Source organism: Ictidomys tridecemlineatus, chromosome 10 (genome assembly GCF_052094955.1).
Source record: "Ictidomys tridecemlineatus isolate mIctTri1 chromosome 10, mIctTri1.hap1, whole genome shotgun sequence".
Taxonomy (NCBI): Eukaryota; Metazoa; Chordata; class Mammalia; order Rodentia; family Sciuridae; genus Ictidomys; species Ictidomys tridecemlineatus.
The window spans coordinates 86,378,602-86,403,095 of NC_135486.1; the positions used below are offsets into that span (position 1 = coordinate 86,378,602).

General features: G+C 37.0%; 1 long non-coding RNA gene across 1 annotated transcript in view; it reads left to right on the top strand.

Moving 5' to 3' along the window:
- Positions 1-3,354: 3,354 nt before the first annotated feature.
- Positions 3,355-24,494, top strand: part of LOC144367038 (uncharacterized) — a 31,921-nt gene continuing 10,781 nt past the window's right edge. The window contains exon 1 of the long non-coding RNA XR_013426244.1: positions 3,355-3,455. This is a non-coding gene — a long non-coding RNA (uncharacterized LOC144367038). The remainder of the gene's footprint in view (positions 3,456-24,494) is intronic.

The window sequence follows — 24,494 nt, forward strand, 5'->3', positions numbered from 1 at the left end:
TTTTTTTTTTGGTTGTTGAAAGACCTTTATTTATTTATACGTGGTGCTGAGAATCAAACTCAGTGCCTCACACATGCCAGGCAAGTATGTAGCTACTACTGAGCCCCAGCTCCAGTCTTCATTGAAACATTTTTAATAAAGAAATTCATCTCAAATATATATTAACAATAAACAATTCTTCACTTTAGAAGGAACAAATTAATATTTATCGGACTTCTCTTGTAGTACATATATTACCTAATTTCAATCCTTGCAACAATGCTGTGTGGTCAATTTTACTCCCAATGGTTTTATGGGTAAATCTTTGGGCTCAGAGGGAAGAAGTAACTTGCCCACAGTATGTAGTCAATAAAGAAGTGGGGATTCAAGTCCAAGTCATGCTCCTCATAATTTTTCCCATCACCAGGAAGATGTAGGTAAAAAGCAAATGATGTAGCTACCTCTACTTGCCTAGTTGCTTTATACACTAAAATAGCACTAGAGTTCTTATTTTTAACCTTGGCTTCTATGAGGTAAAAATTTCTTTCAGCATCATCTTAAGAAGCTATTATGACCTTTCTTTTGAAAGCATTAGAGTCTCCTATCTCACCCAAACCCTGTGGGTATAGAGAAGTGTTCATAAAATCTTTCCATCTTTTCCTCTGCATTATTTCAAACCTTGTTTCATTTTTACATTAACACATCCTCTGGTATTATATATATAAATAAACTAAATTCAGTGCTTCTTGTGCATCCTGATTGGCCAGACCAGATGGAGTGATTTCTGAACTAGAATTGAAAATCAAAACACAAATGCTTTTTAAAGAGGTTGAAGTTTGGAAGCAACTGTTCATGGCAGACTTTAATTCTAAGGGGTTTGGGTTTGTTTTCAGGCTATGTTTGACTATGGAATGTTGGAACTTCCACCCTTGAGCTACTATATATGTATCATACATATTGTCCTTGACAGAGAAGGTAGCACAGTTGAAGCCGAGCTGTAGAGTTTTCCAGGAGGATGTGGCTATAATCATCATTGTCATGGTAGAAGTGACAGCTGTTTGTTTTCGCTTTTGACTCTTAAGAGCCTGTGTGCAAAAACAAAGAGATGGGAAGTCGCTTTGTTGAACAGGTTCTGAGAGGATCCTGCAGAGCAAATTCTGAAGAGTAATGCATGTTCATTTTCAAGGGCTTATTCTGAACAAGATTCCTTATACTTGCCATCTTATTTAATCCTCGGCCCAGCGTTATGAAATCAGCATTGCAATTCCTGTTCTACGGAGAATACAGACAGTGTGAGGGTCATAGGACCAGAATGGAGAGGAACTGACTTAAAAATCAAGTCTTATGGACTCCCAAAACTTTGATCCATTGTGATACCACTCACAGACACACTTTTAGGAGTTTAGCTTGATTAGAAAGCAGGTTTTCTCTGTCCCAGCAAGTAGAGAATGAAGGGCTTTGAGTATGTCTCTAAGCGAAGAGATCAGTGTTCTGTGGTATGTCGAGTCCCCAATTCTTATTTCATGTTCACCAAGACTATCATGCAACAGCAGGGTCCTAATGACGACAAACGCCACACAGAAAGCATTATGACACAATAGTTTATATAGGATCCAGGAAGGCTTGGGGGTTGATGTCTGCCTCTTCCCCTAGCCATGCTACCTTATTAAGCAAGTTATTTATCCTGTCCACTGTTTCAAGGATAAGATAGTTAATCCTCATTATTCATAGATTACTTATTTGCAAATAGGCCTACTCACTAAAATATATTAATTACTACCAAATCCATGTTTTCAAGGTTTTATGGTCAGTTATAATCATGCCCAGAGCAGAAAAAAAAAAAAGGTTTGAGTTGTCTGATGTATGTGTTCCCAGCTGAGGTTGAATGAAGCGACCCTCTGCCTTCTCTTTCAGCTCTTCTACTGTAAACAAGTGTTCTTATCACAGTCTGTTTAGTGTCCAAGTTTTCAGATTCTTGTGCTTTCTTGACTGCCTTTGCTGTTTAGGATGGCTTTCAAGCATAGTGCTGAAGGGCCAGGTGTTGATCCCAAGGGCAAAAAGGCTGCACAGTGCATTACAGGTGCCGGATGAGCTCCATCCAGACAGAGTTAGGGTGCCGTTGGCTGGAAGTTCAATGTTAAGGAATCAACAGAAAAATGAAATGGAAATTTACCTGTCTGGATATGAGGCTGCCCTGGAAAAGTGCTCAAGTGACCTAGCATGTGACGAAACTATGGGAAAGATGGAAATGTGGCTAAATTTGTGGTTCATGAGATGAATTAAAAAAAAATACGACTTAGCTTCTAAGTGTCTCCATTCCTGGTCACAGGATCCTCCCTCAATTAAAACTACTCTCTCAGATTATGGTATTTCCTCCCTAAGAATCTATACGCCGCTAGAACAGGTGAATTTATTGGACTGGTTATTCAATATCTAACAGAGAACAGACTTAAGGGAGTAAATTACAGGAGATGTAGATGTCAGCAAATATCTGGGTCATTGTTCTAGAGAGCACCACATTAATCATTAATCATAGGGTGGAGATGGGGTAAAGGTAGATGGGCAGTTGGAGGAATCCTGACCCCCCCTCCCCTGAAAGGGCAGGAATGCCTGTTATAGGTTTGGGGGCTGCTGCTGAACAGGTACAAAGACAGCACATCAATGGGTAATAAGACTCTGAAAAGACAAACTTACTTATGTCCTTTATTTCACACGTTTGCCCAGAGTTGTCAAAGCTCACAAGAAACAATATCACTGACATGCCTCCTAGAATGAAAATGTAGCCTGAATTTGGCTCAAAATAACCGGTGTGATTGTTTAGAATCTGTGCTAAGCACCCTTTGTGTTTTGTATCATCCAATTGCTGTAGAGTCATTAATTAAACAATTACTCAAACTGAAAATGTGTCTCTTAGGAGAATGTTGAAAAAAAATAATAATCATAAAGAACATAATCCTCATTAAGAATCATCAGTCCACGTGTGACAAGCCTCATTTTGTCTTAGAGAAAACAGAGATGTGGTTTGGTATTTAGTCAAAATAAATGGGTTATGACACATTCCACCCTATAAAATGTTCCGAGGCTGGTGGGATAAAAGCAGGAGATCTGCAGATGGTATGCTGGGCAAAGACATCTAATGAACCTAGCGTTGCTACATAGCAACAGCATTAGCATTTCATTTGTTGGAATGAATTATTTGAGTTTTTCACTTTTTCAAAGGGTTGAGGCACTGATGTTTATGCAATGGTGTAACTAATGATTAAAAATGAACAAAGACTTGAAAAATGGGACTTATTAACAAAGGTTACAAGATCTGAAATGATTAAATCGAGCAGGCTGATGGAGTTATTTAGTCAGGAGTTTTCAGTGTTTGAATGTCTGCCCAGAGGATAGTAACGAACTGATCTTTTCCTCCATGGAATTGTATTAATAGATCTCAAAGGATGTCAACCTGAACTACAGTGGGAGTTATTGGGGTGAGTTATGAGAAGAACTTCCTACCCATTTTGGCAAGAAGGACTAAAATAATTTGGCAAAGAAGATGTATAATCTCATTCCTCTCAGTTTTTTTTCTGTCCCTCCTCCCAAGTTAGAATCAATTCTCTCTGCCCTGGGAGAGATGCAGGCATGGTCTTGTTTGAAGGGAGGGGACCAAATGATGTTTCCACGTCTCCATTTTCAGGAAGATTGGTTGCTGTAGTCAAAGTGGTGTGCTGGATGCTATATGAGCCCACTACTATTCTAAGATTGTATGGTTTTATTCTTTCTATAAGATAGATCTCAAATTAGAGGTTGAAAATGTAAAAGTAACTGGTGCCTTTGCCCTGAGGAATTCTTAAAGCCTATCTGTTTTCCCTGCCTCCCGTAACTAGGAGTTCATTATTGGCAAAAGCAATTTTATTCATATTTCCTCAATCACTCCTTCCTGCTTTGTCCCCCCTCTTTTTTCCCTCCCACCCTCAAGCTAACCCATATAGAGTGGTTCCTTGAGGGAATGGTTTTATGAATAAAGATTGTATCCTTTGCTTGAGAGCCTTGGTGTATGATTATAGATTAAAGTCTCATTTTGAACGTCAGAGGAATATACAGCCATAAAAATAGCAAGAGCAGCATTATTTTAACGACAGCATCTAGAAACATAAGAACGATTCAAGAAAAATGCAGCATGCAGCTGGTAGGCTCAAGAGCTGTCCCCTGGCCAGTTGTACTGGTGTTCATGCTGGTATCCAATGCCCACGATGATAGGTTACTACCATGCCAAATGCTGGTTGTACCGATTCTGTGATTCCCATGGTGCGTTCTGTATTTTTTATTTAGTTTTAGATCTCAGTTATTCACTTCTCCACCACATGAGGAATTAGAGCAGTCTAATACTTTAACAAGAACCTATCCTGTGGTCCTCAACTGCTCTTTCTAGGTGATCAAAAATACACTCCACTTACTGTTGTTTGTATTCTTAAGAGCTGCCATTCTGACTGGAGTAAGATGAAATCTTACTTTTGATTTTCATTTATCTAATTGATAGAGATTTTTTTCATATATTTATTGATTGATTGTATATCATCTTCTGTGAAGTGTCTGTTCAATTCCTTGGCTCATTTATTGATTGGGTTATTTGGTTTTTGGTGTTGAGATTTTTGAGTTCTTTATATATCCTAGAGATTAGTGCTCTGTCTGATGTGCATGGGGTAAAAATTTGCTCCCAAAATTTAGGCTCTTTATTCACCTCACTGATTATGTGTTTGCTGAGAAGAAGCCTTTTTTGTTTGAATCTATCCCATCTATTGATTCTTGATTTTAATTCTTGTGCTATAGGAGTCTAATTAAGGAAGTCAGGGCCTAATTTGACATGATGGAGATTCGGGCCTACTTTTTCTTCTATTAGGTGCAGTGTCTCTGGTTTAATTCCTAGGTCCTTGGCCCACTTTGACTTGAGTTTTGTGTATGGTGAGAGATAGGGGTTTAATTTCATTTTGTTGCATATAAATTTACAGTTTTCTCAGCACCATTTGTTAAAGAGGCTATCTTTTCTCCAATGTATGTTTTTGGTGCCTTTGTCTAATATAACTGTAGTTATGTGGGTTAGTCTCTGTGTCCTCTATTCTGTACCATTGACCTACCTGTCTATTTTGGTGCCAATACCAAGTTGTTTTTGTTACTATTGCTCTGTAGTATAGTTTAAGTTCTGGTGTAGTGATGCCACCTACTTTACTCTTCTTGCTAAGGATTGCTTTAGCTGTTCTGGGTCTCTTATTTTTTCAGATGAATTTCATGACTTCTTTTTCTATTTCTATGAGGAATGTCATTGGGATTTTGATTGGAATTGCATTAAATCTGTATATATATCATTAAATCTTTTGGTAGTATGGTAATTTTGACATTAATTCTGCCTATCCAAGTACAAGGGGGATCTTTCCATCTTCTAAGGTCTTCTTTAATTACTTTCTTTGGCATTCTGTAGTTTTCATTGTAGAGGTCTTTCACCTTTTTCATTAAGTTGATTCCAAAGTATTTTTTTCTTTGAGGCTATTGTAAATGGGGTAGTTTTTCCTCATTTACTTTTCAGAAGATTTGTCACTGATATATAGAAATGCCTTTAATTTATGGGTGTTGATTTTATATCCTGCTACTTTGCTAAATTCATTTATTAGTTCTAAAAGTTTTCTGGTGGAATTTTTTTGGGTCTTATAGGTATAGAATTATATCATCAGCAAATAGCACTAATTTGAGTTTTTTTCCTATCCATATCCCTTTAATTTCTTTCATCTATCTGATTGCTCTGGCCAGTGTTTCAAGAACTATAAGTGTTGGCAAGGATGTGGGGGAAAAGGTACACTCATACATTGCTGATGGGACTGAAATTGGTGCAGCCAATATGGAAAGCATTATGGAGATTCCTTGGAAAACTGGAAATGGAACCACCATTTGACCCAGCTATCCAACTCCTCAGTCTATACCCAAAGGACTTAAAAACAGCATATTGCAAGGACACAGCCACATCAATGTTTATAGCAACACAATTCACAGTAGCTAAACTTTGGAACCAACCTAGTTGCCCTTCAGTAGATGAATGAATTTTAAAAATATGGAATATATATACAACGGAATATTACTCAGCAATAAAAGAGAATAAAATCATGGCATTTGCAGGTAAATGGGTGGAGTTAGAGAAGATAATGCAAAGTGAAGTTAGCCAATCCCAAAAAATCAAATGCTGAATGTTTTCTCTGACATAAGGATGCTGATAAATAATGGGGTAGGGGGGAGCATGATAGGATTAAATAAACTCTAGATAGAGAAAAGGGGAGAGAAAGGAAGGGAGAGGGTATGGGGGTAGGAAAGATGGTGGAATGAAATGGACATCATTACCCTAAGTACATGTATGAAGACACAAATGGTATGACTTCACTTTGTGTACAATCAAAGATATGAAAAATTATGCTCTACATGTGTAATATGAATTGTAATACATTCTGCTGTCATACATAAAAAATTAGAATTTAAAAATTTTTAAAAAAGAATTCATACACTCCAGTTGTAAGCCAGCATCCTGGGAGGCTGAGGCAGGAGGATTGCGAGTTCAAAGCCAGCCTCAGCAAAAGCGAGGTGCTAAGCAACTCAGTGAGACCCTGTCTCTAAATAAAATACAAAATAGGGCTGGGGATGTGGCTCAGTGGTAGAGTGGACCTGAGTTCAATCACTGGTAATCCTCCCCCCCCCAAAAAAAGTGTGGTAAATAGTAGCGTCTTTAAAATGTTAATTTCTTCAAAACAAAATTTATTGAACCAAAAAAAATACATATACTCCAGGCAAAAATTTGGAACTACTTCCACTCTGAAACATATTTTTAATTTACAATAGAAGTTAAACTAGATGTCTGTCCTGTATTTTTATTTGATGCATTTGACAACTCTACATCTAGATGATATTTTCATTAATTTGGTGGTGTTGAATGTGATTTTTATTTTATGATAGCAAATGGATGGTCTCTATTGGAACTCCATAGTGGTTAATGCTAAAAATTACAAATACATAACAATATGTGGAAAATACAAACTTTGGCAGAGGGAGTTAATAATTTTAAGGTGGATGGGTTCCTTAGAGTGGAGAAAAAGAGAAAGTCCTATTTAAACATGTAGTCTGCTACTGAGCTTTATCCTCAGGAAATAAACATGTAGACCAAATGATTAGGATGGCTAGACTGACCCAGTATCTTGGTCTGTACTATGAATTTTTTACTAGTAGAATGGAAAGTTTGTTAATATATATGATTTATTAAAGCTTGTTAATATATTTGATTTTACTGATGAGATTAAAAAGAAAATCAAATATCAGAAGGTAGGTGATTCCATGTGAGCAAGAGTGGAGAGGGTACCATGATGGTTATTGCATACTCTTGCCTGGAGTGATGTAGGCGGATATGTACATAAACACACACACACACACACACACACACACACACACCCATATATAATTTAATCAATGTACTCAGTGTATTTGAGAAGAATATGCATTATGTTGCTTTTTTCCATAAAGCATTCTATAATCTCTTTTAGGTCTAGTTTTTTGGTAATAATGTTCAAGTCTATTATATTCTTGCTGATTTTCTGTCCACTTTCTACTAATTATTACTAAGAGGAGTACTGAAAGATACGATTACATCATGGATTTCTGTATTTCTTTTTGCAGTTGTATCAGTTTTTGCTTCATGGATTTTGAAACTCTGAATTAGTGACCTAAGCATTTTAAATTTCTATTTTCTCTTGTTGAACCGATCCATTATCCTTTATGTAATGGCCGTCTTTATCCCTGAAAATAGTCTTTCTTCTGGGATATACTTTGTTTGACATTACTGGAGCCACTGCAACTTTCTCTCTCTCTTCCTTTCTGTTTATATATTGATGCTGGGGATTGAACCCAGGATCTCATGCATGATAAGAGCTTTATCCTCAGGAAATGGTGGCAGCATCTCTGAGTGGGCACAAATGGTGTGGTGTTCTTTATTATTCAAATTTGCAGACAATACCTTTTCCAAGTTTTTATTTTTAACATATTTGTGTCTTAGAGTTTTTCTTATAAATAGCTTAGAGTTGTTTCCAATATGATAATATCTGCTTTTTAATGGAGTGCTTAGACCATTTATATTTAATACTATAATTATTGATCTGGTTATGTTTAAGCTTAACATCTTATTTGTCAATTTATTCTGTAATTTGTCCTTTTCTGATATTTGACCTACTTTGTGACTGAGTATTTCTAATTCAATTTAATCTCTTTGGCTTATTAACTGTAATTTTTATTTTATTGTCTTGGCATTTGCTTTAGGTCTATATTCAGTTTTATAGAAGTCTTCTTGATGTAGCTTGGACCCACTAAATATACTCCCAGTTCAGGGTCTTTGCTCTTTTCTTCTTCAGAAATACTTCTGAGGCACTGATAGTTACATGCCTCATTTCCTTATTGCTCCAAGTCTGTGCTCAGTTATCACTTTACCAGGGAATCCTTTCCTGACCTCCTAATCTGAGACAATGCCATAAACTTGGCCTGTCAATCTTTGCCTTCTATCTAGCTCAATTATTCTTCATAGTCTTTATCATTCATGATACATACTGTTGTATTGTGTCTTTCTCCTCACTAGCATGTAAGCTTCATGGAAACAAGGGACCTTTTTTTGCTCATTAGTGAATTTTTAGTTTTAGTAGATTGCCTGCTATATCACAAAGTTAATGAAAATTTGTTAAGTGAATGATTCAGAGCTGGGGAAGGGACATATATCTAGGTTAATACATAGATTAATGTCTGGCTTGATATGCTGCAGTATCTCATCACCAGAATGCATTTTTTAACCTAGTTAGAGAGGTATCCTCCATCGTAGTCACTGCTCTGACTGTGGCCCCTGAGGATCACACTGTACAATTGTTAGGAAGGGGTCACATATCTAGTCAGAAGAGGGATGTTCACAGGTGAGATATACACAAGGAAAGGGTTCACAGAGCAATTTTGTGATCCCTCTTCATCTCTTTACACTATATGGCCCCCATTCATCCATGTTCTTTCTTCATATTCACTATCTCGATTACTTTTGAAACAGATTTCTCAAGACTTGGAGAATCAGCCATCTTTAGAATTTAGAGGTGCTGGGCATTATTTTTTTCAATTGGCTTATTAACCGCAATTTTTTATTTTATTGTCTTGGTATTTGCTTTAGGCCTATATCCAATTTTATAAAGTCTTCTTTTTGTAACCTGGACCCAATATAATGGACCCAAATATACTCCCACTTCAGGGTCTTTGCTATTTGTTTATTTTGCTGAAATATTTTTTTTTGTGGGGTGCTGATAGCTACATGCCTCATTCTCTTGTTGCACTGAGTCTGTGCTTAAATATCATTTCACCAGGGAATCCTTTTCTGATCTTCTAATCTAAGACAACTCCCTAAACTTGGCCTGTTAATCTTTACCTTTTACCTAGTTCAATTATTTTTTTTCAAGAAAAAAATATAAAAATAATGTAAAATATAGGGTGGAATCCCGCCAGCCAAGCCCGCACTGACCCCCGGGCTGAGTACGGGATTTTAGATGGGGAAGGAAGCAGTACAGTCCCATCCCCCACAGCGGACACTCCACCAAGGCAATCAGCAGCCAGCATCTTGAAAAGCTGAAATATCCACCGCCACTCTCCGACAGATCTCAACAACAAAACAGGTGTGTGGCACTCAGCCCATCTCCCATACATCAGGAACTCGCATAAAATCTCTCCTAGGCTTTCCGGGGGAGGGAGTATCAGAGTGAGCCTGCATAAAGACTAGGGGGGAACTAGAGGCACCTGACCTGCAACCCCCCCTCCCCATCTGCAGCCAAAACGAAACCTGTCTAGCTAGCGCTGGGGGAGGGGCAAGCAGAAAAAATCAAAAGGACAGAGTGCCTGGGATCCCAATTGCCAACTGTGGGACCCCGGAGAGCCAGGCCGACTGATTCGCTGGGGCCTGCCCTGCGGCTACAGAAGACGTGGGAGGGAGTATCAGAGTGAGCCTGCATAAAGGAAGGAAGTGGTACAGTTCTATCACCCACAACGAAAACAAAACAATAGAGTACTGGGGTTCCCAATAGTCACCCTCCACACCCAACAAACGGCAGGCCCAGAGTACAGTTTGAACTGCCGAGAACCATCACTCAGGGGAAATCTGGTCTAGCAGGAGAAACCAAGACTAGCAGGAGAAACCAGGAGGCTAGAGGCAAGGCCCCCGAGACTGGGCAGCTGGAAACCACAGGCCCGCCATCGACAGTTCACCCACTGCCCACATAGCTGGGCGGTAGGAGAACACCCGCCCGCAGGCGACCGATCACCCGCCCGCGGCCTGTGATACTGGGCGGCTGGAGACTGCCTGCCTGCCGCGACCGGGAGCTGAAACCAAACAGAGACAGTCCAGTCACACCCCCTCATCAGGACACCCCGGCAAGGAACTGGGGCCGGTCATAGCAAAGTAGTGTCGTCACTGGAGCTCGGACGTCGGAACTTCCTTCACAGAGGAATCCACGTTAGCAGGCATAGTTTAACAACACAAAGGAGAGGCATCAGAGTAATATGGAACCAAAGCAAATCTATAGAAGAGAGCAGAAACACGACAATCAAATAGAGCTGGAAAGCAATGGGGACAACATGAGAAAACAAGGGAATAAAGGAGTACAAACAATGCAAGACAACTTAACTCTACAAGAGGACATAGAAACATCAGAAGCAGAAATAGGGAAAGAACTCAAGGCATACCTAACTTGAATGGAAAGGAATATTAGAGAAGACATGAGAAAGCAAGTCCAAGCAATAAAAATATATTTTGAAAATGAATTAAACAAATAAATTCAAATGGCAAAGAACGAGCTCTACCAGGAGATAGAGATCTTAAAAAAGAATCAAACAATAATCCTAGAATTGCAGGAAACTATAAACCAAATTAAAAACTCAAACGAGAATATTACAAATAGACTTGATCAAGTAGAAGTCAGAACATCAGATAATGAAGACAAGGTTTATCAACTTGAAAAGAGTATAGTCAACACAGAAAAGATGCTTAAATCCCATGAGCAATCTATTCAAGAGATATGGGATGTCATTAAAAAATCAAATTTGAGAGTCATCAGGATAGAAGAAGGCACAGAGATTCAAAACAAAGGAATGGACAGCATATTAAATGAAATAATTGTAGAAAACTTCCCAGAGATGAAAGATAGAATGGATTGCCAAATCCTGGAAGCCTACAGAACCCCAAACATTCAAAACTATAATAGACCAACTCCAAGACACATAATTATGAAGATAGCCAACATACAGGACAAGGAGAGAAAAGAGGCAGATTACATTCAGGGGTAAACCAATTAGGTTAACGACTGATTTCTCAGCACAGACTTTGAAAGCGAGAAGATCCTGGAACAATGTATTTCAAAAGCTGAAAAATAATGGATTTCAACCAAGAATACTGTATCCAGCAAAATTGAGCTTCAGATTTGACAACAAAATTAATTCTTTCCCGATAAACAAAAGCTAAAAGAATTTGCAGCAAGAAAACCAGCACTGCAAAGCATTCTGAGCAATATACTACAAGAAGAGGATTGAAAAATAGTGCCCAAAACTAACAACAAGAGGTATCTCAGTAAAGGAGGAGGAAAATAACCAAAAAGTAAAACTAGCAAAACTAAAATAAATAAATAAAGAAGCATGACTGGAAGTACAAATCATATCTCAATTGTAACCTTAAATGTTAATGGCCTAAACTCACCAATCAAGAGACATAGGCTAGTAACCTGGATCAAAAAAACAAATCCAACAATATGCTGCCTTCAGGAGACTCATATGATAGGAAAAGACATACATAGGCTGAAGGTAAAAGGTTGGGAAAAATCATACCACTCACATGGCCCTCAGAAGCAAGCAGGAGTGGCCATACTCATATCAAATAAAATCAACTTCAAACCTAAGTTAATTAAGAAGGATAAAGAAGGACACTATATACTGTTAAAAGGGACCATCCACCAACAAGACATAACAATTATCAATTTGTATGCACCAAACAATGGAGCTGCAACGTACATAAAACAAACGCTCCTCAAGTTCAAGAGTTAAATAGACCATAACACAACAATTACGGGTGACTTCAACACACCGCTCTCACCATTAGACAGATCCTCTAGACAAAAACTGAATAAAGAAACTATAGAACTCAACAGCACAATCAATAACCTAGACCTAACCAACATATATAGAATATACCAACCATCATCAATTGGATACACGTTCTTCTCAGCAGCACATGGATCCTACTCAAAGATAGACCATATATTATGCCATAAGGCAACTCTTAGTAAATATAAAGGCGTGGAGATAATACCATGCACCATATCTGACCATAATGGAATGAAATTGGAAATCAATAATAAAAAAAGGAAGGAAAAATCCTACACCACATGGAAAATGAACAATATGTTATTGAATGATCAATGGGTTACAGAAGACATAAAGGAAGAGATAAAAAAATTCTTAGAGTCAAATGATAATACAGACACAACATACCGGAATCTATGGGACACAATGAAAGCAGTTTTAAGAGGGAAATTCATTTCCTGGAGTTCTTTCATCAAAAAAAGAAAAAACCAACAAATAAATGAACTCACACTACACCTCAAAAACCTAGAAAAGGAAGAACAAAACAACAGCAAATGTAGTAGAAGACAAGAAATAATTAAAATTAGAGCAGAAATAAACAAAATTGAAACAAAAAAAACCATTGAAAAAATTGATAAAACTAAAAGTTGTTTCTTTGAAAAAATAAATAAGATAGACAAGCCCTTAGCTATGCTAACAAAAAGAAGAGAGAGAACTCAAATTACTAATATACGGGATGAAAAAGGCAATATCACAACAGACACTACAGAAATACAGAAGATAATTAGAAAGTATTTTGAAACCCTATATTCTAATAAAATAGAAGATAGTGAAGATATCGATAAATTTCTTAAGGCATATGATTTGCCCAGATTGAGACAGGAAGACACACACAATTTAAACAGACCAATAACAAAGGAACAAATAGAAGAAGCCATCAAAAGACTACCAACCAAGAAAAGCTCTGGACCGGATGGGTATACAGCGGAGTTCTACAAAATCTTCAAAGAAGAATTAATACCAATACTTTTCAAGCTATTTCAAGAAATAGAAAAAGAAGGAGCTCTTCCAAATTCATTCTATGAGGCCAACATCACTCTGATCCCAAAACCAGACAAAGACACTTCAAAGAAAGAAAACTACAGACCAATATCTCTAATGAACTTGGATGCAAAAATTCTCAATAAAATTCTGGCGAATCGAATACAAAAACATATCAGAAAACTTGTGCACCATGATCAAGTAGGATTCATCCCCGGGATGCAAGACTGGTTCAATATACGGAAATCAATAAATGCTATTCACCACATCAATAGGCTTAAAGACAAGAACCATATGATCATCTCGATAGATGCAGAAAAAGCATTTGACAAAGTACAGCATCCTTTTATGTTCAAAACACTAGAAAAACTAGGGATAACAGGAACTTACCTCAACATTGTAAAAGCTATGTATGCTAAACCTCAGGCTAGCATCATCCTAAACGGAGAAAAACTGAAGGCATTCCCTCTAAAATCTGGAACAAGACAGGGATGTCCTCTATCACCACTTCTATTCAATTTAGTTCTTGAAGTACTAGCCAGAGCAATTAGACAGACAAAAGAAATTAAAGGCATAAAAATAGGAAAAGAAGAAATTAAATTATCGATATTTGCAGATGACATGATAATATACTTAACATACCCAAAAGGATCTACAAAGAAGCTGCTAGAATTAATAAATGAATTCAGCAAAGTGGCAGGATATAAAATCAACACGCACAAATCAAAGGCATTCCTGTATATCAGGAACAAAACCTCTGAAATGGAAATAAGGAAAACCACTCCATTCACAATATCCTCAAAGAAAATAAGATACTTGGGAATCAACCTAACAAAAGAGGTGAAAGATTTATACAATGAAAACTACAGAACCCTAAAGAGAGAGATAGAAGAAGATCTCAGAAGATGGAAAAATGTACCCTGTTCATGGATAGGCAGAACTAACATCATCAAAATGGCGATATTACCCAAAGTTCTCTACAGGTTTAATGCGATGCCAATCAGAATCCCAAAGGTATTTCTTGTAGAAATAGATAAAGCAATCATGAAATTCATATGGAAAAACAAAAGACCCAGAATAGCAAAAGCAATTCTAAGCAGGAAGTGTGAATCTGGAGGTATAGCGATACCAGAGCTCAAACTGTACTACAAAGCAATAGTAATAAAAACAGCATGGTACTGGTATCAAAACAGGCAGGTGGACCAATGGTACAGAATAGAGGACACAGAGACTAATCCACAAAGTTACAACTATCTTATATTTGATAAAGGGGCTAAAAACATGCAATGGAGGAAGGATAGCATCTTCAACAAATGGTGTTGGGAAAATTGGAAATCCATATGCAACAAAATGAAATTGAATCCCTTTCTCTCGCCAGCCACAAAAGTTAACTCAAAATGGATCAAGGAGCTAGATATCAAAACAGAGACACTGCGTCTGATAGAAGGAAAAGTTGGCTCCAATCTACATATTGTGGGGTTGGGCTCCAAATTCCTTAATAGAACGCCCATAGCCCAAGAGTTAATAACAAGAATAAACAAATGGGACCTACTTAAACTAAAAAGTTTTTTCTCAGCAAGAGAAACAGTAAAAGAGGTAAATAGAGAGCCTACATCCTGGGAACAAATTTTTACCCCTCATACCTCAGATAGAGCCCTAATATCCAGAATGTACAAAGAACTCAAAAAATTAAACAATAAGATAACAAATAACCCAATCAACAAATGGGCCAAGGACCTGAACAGACACTTCTCAGAGTAGGACATACAATCAATCCACAAGCACATGAGAAAATGCTCACCATCTCTAGCAATCAGAGAAATGCAAATCAAAACCACCCTAAGATACCATTTCACTCCAGTAAGATTGGCAGCCATTATGAAGTCAAACAACAATAAGTGTTGGTGAGGATGTGGGGAAAAGGGCACACTTGTACACTGCTGGTGGGACTGCAAAATGGTGAGGCCAATTTGGAAAGCAGTATGGAGATTCCTGGGAAAGCTGGGAATGGATCCACTATTTGACCCAGCTATTGCCCTTCTCGGACTATTCCCTGAGGACCTTAAAAGAGCGCAATATACAGATACGGCCACATCAATGATTATAGCAGCACAATTCGCAATAGCTAGACTGTGGAACCAACCTAGATGCCCTTCAATAGATGAGTGGATAAAAAAATTGTGGCAGCTATACACAATGGAGTATTAGGCAGCACTAAGAAATGACAAAATCATAGAATTTGTAGGGAAATGGATGGCATTAGACCAGATTATGCTAAGTGAAGCTAGCCAAGCCCTAAAAAACAAATGTCAAATGTCTTCTTTGATATAAAGAGAGCCACTAAGAATAGAACAGGAAGGAAGAGCATGAGGAAAAGACTAACAGTAAACTAAGACGAATGGGGGGAGAGAAAGGGAGAGAGAAGGGAAAGCATATGGAAATGGTAGAGACCTTCAGTGATAGACAAAATTATAAGAGGTTATGAGGGGCAAGGGGGTGGGGGAAAAAAAGGGGAGAAAATTGAACAACAGCAGAGGAGGTAGAGAGGGAAGATGGGAGGGGAGGGGAGGGGAGGGGGGATAGTAGGGGATAGGAAAGGTAGCAGAATACAACAGTCACTAATATGCCATTATGTAAAAATGTGAGTATGTAACAGAAGTGAGTCTGCAATATGTATTTGGGGAGTTCAAAATCCAATTGAGTCAAATGTGTGAAAGATGATATATCATGAGCTCTGTAATGTTTTGAACAATCAATAAAAAAAATGGAAAAAAATAAAATAAAATAAAGGGATTGTATCCATCTACAACTAGAAAATATATTACAAATATGATATTACAAATTAAAAAAAAGAGGAGGGAAGGAAATGGGGAAGTGCTGAGGAATGATATTGGCCAAATTATATTGTTATATTGTGTGCATGTATGAATATGTAACAAAAATTTCATTATTATGTACAATAATAATACACTAATAAAATTGTAGAAAAAAATAAATAACAACAAAAATAAAAATAATGTAAAATATAATAACATAATTATGTATTGTTATATTAATAATTATATATTAATATATTACATTATATTACATATAATAGAAAAGGGGGAGAAAAAAGAATGATAAAGCAAATGTGATAAAATAGGTCATTTGGGACATTTGGATGAGGCGCTATGGGAATTCTTCATACTGATATTTGCAACGATTGTGTAAGTTTGAAATTGTTTCCACATAAGAAGTCAATAAATTTGGGTTTTATTGCTCCTACCCCTTCTTCCCATCTGTACAGCCAATTGGATCTTCAAGTCTCCTTTCTAGTTACTTTCTGACTTTGTACCCCCGTACATTTCCCTCTGGCCATACTCTACCTGCTGTTCCCATTGCTCTTATATATTCTCACCTAGGATCTCATGATAGTCTCTGGAACTGGCCTCTGGAGGCAGTCACTTCTGGCTTCCCTCCACCCTACACATGGCTTCCTGAATTGAATAGTTGGCCTGAAATATAGATCTAATCACATCACTTGGCTCAAAAGTCTACTATACTCTGTTGCCTACAGGGTAAGAATTATTCCTTACCTGGGGCTTGAGCCCCACACCATCCAACACCACCTAGACTTAGTTCCCACTTTTCCCCACTGTGGCCCTCATGCTCAATTCCCTGTCATTCCAAGAAGGCACCCACATATTTCTGTTCTCTTTGCTCTCTCCCATCTGCTTCCATTGAAGGACTTCTTCATATGCTACCTTCTTTGAAGATCTTCTCTGATCCCGCTAGTCAATAGGGAGTTTCTTATGAGAGTTGTGTTGAGAGCCACAGCCGAAGGGGCCCCAGCAAACTTCCAGCTGCCAGCAAACTTTCAGACTGCCAGCTGATGATTGGCTCACAGCTCCCGAGCAACATCTAGCTGATTGGCTCCTCTGCGGTGATGCTCATTGGGCTGTTTCCCTGCCCTTTCAGACCACGGAGCTGCTCATTGGGGGACTTTTTTGGCTCCGCCCATGAGACCCAGCCAATTGGCCTCAAGAGCAGGAGGACTGTGGGAGGTGGAGAGGTGTGTGTTGGGGTGAGAGGATTGTGGGAAGCTGGTGGAGGCAGTTGGGCTCTGAGGGTATTTCCTGAGGAGCTGTTTTGTTTTTTGGTGTGTGTGGTTCTAAAAATAAAGTTAGTTTCTTTTGACAAGTGGCTCCTGAATTGTGCCCAGCCAGACTGCGGCAAGTTGAAAATCTTTAACTGTAATTCATACTTTGTTATGCTGTTTATATATGTAGCTTGCCCTGGAGGCTGTGGAAGTTTTCAGCAAAAGAAACTTGTGTTCCTCTTTGTGTCCCCCAAACTTAGAAAACTTCTACAGCTTCCATATAAAACCAGTAAATGTTTGCTGAATTGAACTAATTTAATTTTAAATTTCATTATCACCACCCTAATGGCTATTTCCACAGAGCCCCTGTCCATCAAATTGTTTCATTTGAATTGTATTCATTTTTAGCATAACTTTCAAAAGACCCAATCAACTAGAATTTTCTTTACTGGTATTCTGAATAATAAAAGCATAGAAATAACCCAGTGTTCTCGTCTTTCCAAGAAAACCACTTGAAAGTATAAGTTGGTGAGAAAGTATGTTCAGAATAATTTAGAGGTATTCTGCTACTGTTGAAATCATATTTTTTCTTAAGTTGAAATGCTTATGCAAGTTTCTGTCTTAATAGAGCATCCCATAAACATTGTCACAAGCATTCTTTCCGTAAGATCTACATAGTTGAAGACTCGCTAATTTCAAAGTTGAAGAATTTTTTTTTAATGAAAGTTTTATTTGCTGACTCCCTTTTACATTATGTTTAACTTTATATTTTTTCATTTTGTCACAGATTTCAATCATAAGAATCAGGTAGAGAAGAATACCTGTTATTGGCATATGTATTTTTTAAAGGGTGAAAAAAGAAAGTATACAGTGATTTCTAGAATCTTTTCATCAATTTTATTGGCTGTGAAGTTTTTTTTTTCCTGAAATATGTCTGAATTATATTAAAGAGATCAAAGCAATATGACAGAACAATTGCCGACATTTGTACTATCTGGATAAGATCTACAGTGTTTAAAAGATTAAATATTCTAGAATGTTGTTCTATCTGCCAAATGACAGGACTTGATTTTGTGAACTCTTCCTCTGTGCAAACTCAGGTCAGGGTTTCCCTACCTGTCACTTTAATCTATTTCGTGATCTATTACCATAGCTTTTATGAATTGGAAATGACAGTATTTTAAAATCTATTTAAACACCTAGTGAAGGTCAATTTATTTTTATTCTTCCTTCTTGAATTTCTGTTTTCTCTTGAAATTAATGGTGTTTTTCTAACACATTTATGATATGGACATTGAATTCTAAGGAAAATCCATTTTATTATATTTATTTCACTTTCAGAGTGGTAAGATTTAACTTTTTTTCCCATTCTTTTCATCTGATTTAGCTTCCAAATGATTAAGCAACATTTCATTCATCATTTCAATTTTACTCTTGAATTTTTCACAGATAACTAGATACATAGAAAACTAGATACATACCCACAAAGTAGGATCCTTCTCAGTCCTCCCTGAATTTTGGAAGATTCCAGAAGTCTTCATAACTAGTTCATAATCTGGTTTCACATACGAAAGTTTGTTTGCTGTCACTGAGTTTTACCTCACAGAAGGGGTCAGCAGAGCTCTGTAGATTGGGCCAAACACTGTCCACAGGTCAGGGAGGCATACTGTTCCAATCTCTTGAGTACTGATACAGCCCAGGATTGTTCCATTCTCTGGGTTCTGATACAGCCCAGGATCAATCAACCTTATACACATGATTGTAGCTACTGTTTGCAGTTTCACTAGAATTGTATGGTCCAGGGGACTTTTCTGCTATTTGATTCCTTGAATTGCACAGAGATGGCTTAAGGACAGCTCTCAGTCTTAAACACTAGTCTAATATAGATGCCTTGACTAGACTTCAAACAACTACCTCCCCAGACTTCCTTTTAATTGCTCCCTTAAGATTACCTTGCTCTGGTCCTACCTCCTCTTTGCTTTATACTTTGAATCTTCTTTGAAGAAGGAGTTTGAGTAATCTGGAAGCAACTGCGCAGCAATGATAGGAAAGAGTCTCATGTGTTCAAACTATTTGAGTCAATTTGTCCTTCTAGGATCACATTCTGCTTGTCAATTTCCACTTGTTTTCACCCTGCTTCTTGTGCTGTGGTCCTAATTCATTTCTGTTAATAATAAAACAGCATGTTTTAGTATCAATACTTTTAGTAGCTGGTACAAAAATTGTCATGATTTCTGTATGCACAGATATATACAAAACCATTCCTATGAAATATACACATACCATAATGTTCTCAATGGTTCTTTTTTGTTCTGTTTTTTTTTCAATTTTTTTTTATTTTTCCCAGACTTTGCTCATTAAAAAGCAGGTTGATCATTCCTATGTATTATTTCAGCACTGGGCTTACTCACCAACATCCTTACAATCCCTTTGCCCTGATTTGTAGACTTTTAAGCCAGCTTGCTTGGCTTTCTAAGAATAGTTTGCCCCAGGCACAGACAAATCCCTCTATAACATCTGAGAGTCAAAACTTATCTCCAACGTACTGGTAGCTAGGTCTACTTCTTGACACTATTTATGTCAGCAGTACCATTGTTCTTCCAGTCTCAGATCTCAGAGTTATCTTTGATTCTTTCTTCCCAGACTCATATCTGGCCGTTCACTAAGCCCAGCTTCAAATGTGCAGCTGGCAGAACATCACCATGGATTTGGGGAAAATAGGTTCTGATCTGGACTCTTTCTAATTAACTGGGAACTATGTTTTACATAAGTTTAGCTTCCTACCATCTTCCGAACATGTTTTACCATTCTGTAATCAGAGGTTTTCAGACTTTCTCCTGAATCCTACCCTGGCCTGTTGGCTACACATGCCTCCTACTATTCTGGCACACTATCTACTTCAAACATACAGAGAAACATTCCTCCAGTGTGGGCTAGACACTAGAGTATCGCTGCAGGTCACAGGTGCAATTTCATAGGAATCTGTTCTAATCTTGAGCTTCTAGACAGCAAAACCCAAAATCCTTATGGAAGAAATTGAGACAAACTTTCTGTCATTTGTGGAAAAGATTTCAATCTGCTATCATTTCAGCTAAGTGGAATATGATTTTCTGGAATTACATACGAAGTTTTAGACTTATTAGCTCTCATTTTAAATCAACTGCTGAATTAGAATACTCCATTGTATATTTTTATATTGCCTCTATAGTATTTATGGTTTTGTCATTGAACTATTGATAATGATGATGCCCCCCAACTTCTTGACTGCTTTATAAGCTATTCTTTCCTAATTATTCCTGTATTTTCTCTCTGCATACAATTATTATGATGATTCTGAACTTTTTTAAACTTTATTTTATTTATTTTTATGTGGTGCTGAGGATCGAACCCAGGGCCTTGCACGTGGGAGGTGAGCTCTCTACTGCTGAGCCATAACCCCAGCCCTAATGATTCTGAACTTTAATCTTCAGTTTTTATTGAGCTCAACCATAATAAAAATACATTAAGATGAAAAAAGATGATATATTAATAAATAATATATAACTTTACACATAGAACTATGTATGGTATGTATTTTATGCATACATATAGAATTAGGTACATAATATTGAGCTTAGTAAGTTTTGATATTAGTGAATTGTGATAGACTCAACAAGAAAGTGCATGAGTTTTAGTATGTTTCAGTTATTTGTTCAATTGAGTTTGCTAAAACTGATACATTTTCTTCTCTAATTGAAAAAAAGCAGTTAATATATCTTTCCTTGTTCAGAAATTATACGAAAATAAAGAATTCCATTGAAATATTTTTCAACTGCTGGCATAGCATAAAGATGTATCTTGCTTTTAGTGATGTGATCTTGAAGATTAGTGAGTAAAGTGACTTATTAAAAACATACAGAGTACTGCTTATAAATTGGCAAGCTATTGGTCAGTATCTGGTTGACAATAAGGTTAACAATGTAGATGGCCCTCAGCTCATCTGTTTCTCTTCTAGCTTTATGTAGATTTTCTGCTGTCTGTGCTAATATCAGGTAAACATTCTTCATAATAGCCATAAACATTGCAAACTAACAAATATTGAGCATTGCTGTTTGTTCCAGCTACTTTACAGCTGTAATTTTATTTAATCCTATTGTTACTTACTATCATTTATTTGGTTATCACAAGGTTGAGCTGATCCTAAGCATCCACTCATCATTATAAATTTGTTTTTTGAAATATGTATACATACACAACTTTTTAGAAGTCTTAGTTTGTTGTCTGAAATTCCTAAACCAAAGGTAACTATTAACAGTCAGGCTGCCGTCCTGACTTTAAAATCCTTATAACTACAGTGTTTCACCTTTAAGAGAGTATCATTTTAAGGTCTGAAATAACAGTTAATTACAGTATGTGGGAATACGTTTAATAACATTCTAATAAAAATGTGTAGTTCCTTAGTCAACGGACAAGAAATCAGACTTAAATAAATGGGATTACCTATCAAATAAACTATATGCAATTAAAAATATAAGTTCTATTCAAATTAATATGATTTTTTGTTTGTATAAATTTACACTGTCACTTTTAATATTTTAGATTTCAAACATTTTTATTGAAAGGAAGTGTGAAATTATTTTTAAAGGTTTAGAAAAGAAGACTGAAAGGTGAATAATTCAACCAGATATTAAAGTTTGTTCTGAAGCTATAATAATTAAAAATGTGATATTGATTTAAGCATGGTTCAATGTTCTTTTTGCTTCATTCTGGTCTAGTGACTCAAGCTTGTCCTTCACCTCATTCTCTTGTCTCTTCCTCTTTCCTTTGTATTTCTACTGCTTTGCAGTGATTTCTATACACCCTCCCACCACGGACTTAAGATCTTATCATTGCACATTTTATCTCTTTCTGTTTCTTAAAGAGATACATCAAAAGCTGTTCAGTTCCATTTTCTATCAGAAATCTATTTTAAATGTATTTTTTTAAACTCAGTGCAATGTTCTAATTATTTGATATTATAGATTTTTTCATAGATTCCATTTTCTCCAATTTTCTCAGGTGTAATAGAAGAAATTAAACAGTATAATGCTTTTTTTAATTGTAAGACTCCTCCTTTAAGGCCTTATAGTTGATGGTTTGTTAAGGTAAATTTTCAGTAATAGCAACAAAAAAATGCAAGTGGAAGAAATTCAGAGCCATGGGAATTCTGCGATAGGAAGCTTAGTCTCTGTAAGAATTTTTGTGTGTTTAACTGGAAATTTTCTTTTTATGGCCCATTTTTAGATATAAAATTCCAGGCCTATTTTCCAAATATAAAGTAAAAAGTATGTCCAACCAAATAAGTGCTGTTGAGAAACCTTTTGAATCTCAGCTAACTTTTATCTTGTGAATAATCGCCATTTACTTCAGATACACTACAATGCTCCCTACACAAATATCAGAGTTAAGGAAATATCAGCTAACAACTTTTGATCAAGGTTGACTATGTAGGAAGTAAATATTTTATCTTGAAATCATATAACAGTGTGCAATATAGGTAATGCACTCCATTTTGTAGATAAGCAAAATGAATCTTCAAGAAGGTATTTAATAAACTCATTTACCTAGATACATCCTACAAAAGCAGAAACATTGACTTGCTAATTAAAATAAGATCATTCCAGAAGTTCTCCTAGAAGCAATTTAATTTTATCTCTTAACCAAGGCCTGAATCCCCTCAACAGCATCTCTGCTAAATGGTCATATCACATATACTTAAAGCTTCCTACTGACAGGGAGGTGGGACTTTATCTTCAAGATATTGGATTCACCTATATATCAGAGTTAAGAGTTTTCAATCATGTCATCATCGAGTTCTACCTTCACTTATTGTTGGAAATCAAGTCTAGGCTTTCAAGTAACTGCCCTAACATTATTAGTTTGAATAATTATGTCCCATTTTCTTCTCCAGAAACTAGTTCACTAATAAACCTCCAGTTTGTGTCTGTGTAGACACAGCAAAGGAATAAGGGAAGGTGGGAAGATAAGTTCTTGGTAGATTTGAGGTCACAGCCACAGTAGCTCCCAAGGGACTCACTGGGGTGAACATACTTTCTCCTTCCAAGAGTCTCTGAAGTTTTGGAGAAGCAGCATGAAGGACATAGTGTAGCTGCTCTGGCTTCCGCAAGTAGGGCTATACAAAGCCTCTTCACTTATAATTACTGAGTGTTTTAGTCAGCTTTTCACCATCGTGACTAAAAGACCTGACCAGCATAATTGTAGAGGAAGAAAAGTTTATTTGAGGGCTCACAGTTTCAGAAGTCTCAGTTCACAGAAGTTCAGCACCATGCCTGGGGCTCCCAGTGAGGCTGAACATTGTGGAGGGAGAGTATGGCAAAAGGAACCAGCTCACATGATGATCAGGTGGCAGATAGAGAAAGAGACTCCACTTGCCAGATACAAATATATACCACAAAGCCATGCCCCCGATGCCCCACCTCCTCCAGCCAGCCCCACCTGCCTTCCTTTACCATTCAATTAATTTCATCAGGGGATTAACTCACTGATTGGGTTAAGACTCTCACAATCCAATCACTTCTCTGAACCTTCTTGCATTGTCTCACACATGAGCTTTTGAGGGACACCTCACATTCAAACCATAATACGGAGTATTTTATTTTTTCCTAAGTCCCAGTTCTTACCATTAGTATATTCTTGGTATGTGGTTCCATCTTGTACAACTCTCAGGTATGGTTTGAGTCTGAGGGTTTTCTCTCCCCTAAGGCTATATTTTCTCTCAATAACATCCCATTTGGGTACATTCTACTGCATTCCTTTTCACTCTGCAGTGACTTCTTTTAGATTTCCATGACACATATTTGCATCTTTGACGAAGACTCCCATTTGCTATGAGAAGCCTCTTTCCTTAATTAAATACTTTAACATTTGTAAAACATATTAGATGAAAATTTCAGACCTCTTGTCTGGTCGGCTTTTCAACATTACACATGTTAGAGCAATCATGTTTAGTTTATGACTTTATGACTTTTTAAAGAAGCCGAGAGTTCCTTGAGCATTGATGTCATGTCTGATAATTCTCTTTCCCCTGGCCGGAGCTAGTTAGTTTAGTGCTGTACACAGCACATATTTCTTAAATAAATAAGAATGTGCTGGTCAGTTCTGTGTCTTAAGATTTGGATAGTGGTTTGGGGGAGTTGTTTTCACTGAAGTATGATAAGCAATCTGTCCCCATGGACACTATTGAAGTGAGCTGCTGACCAGA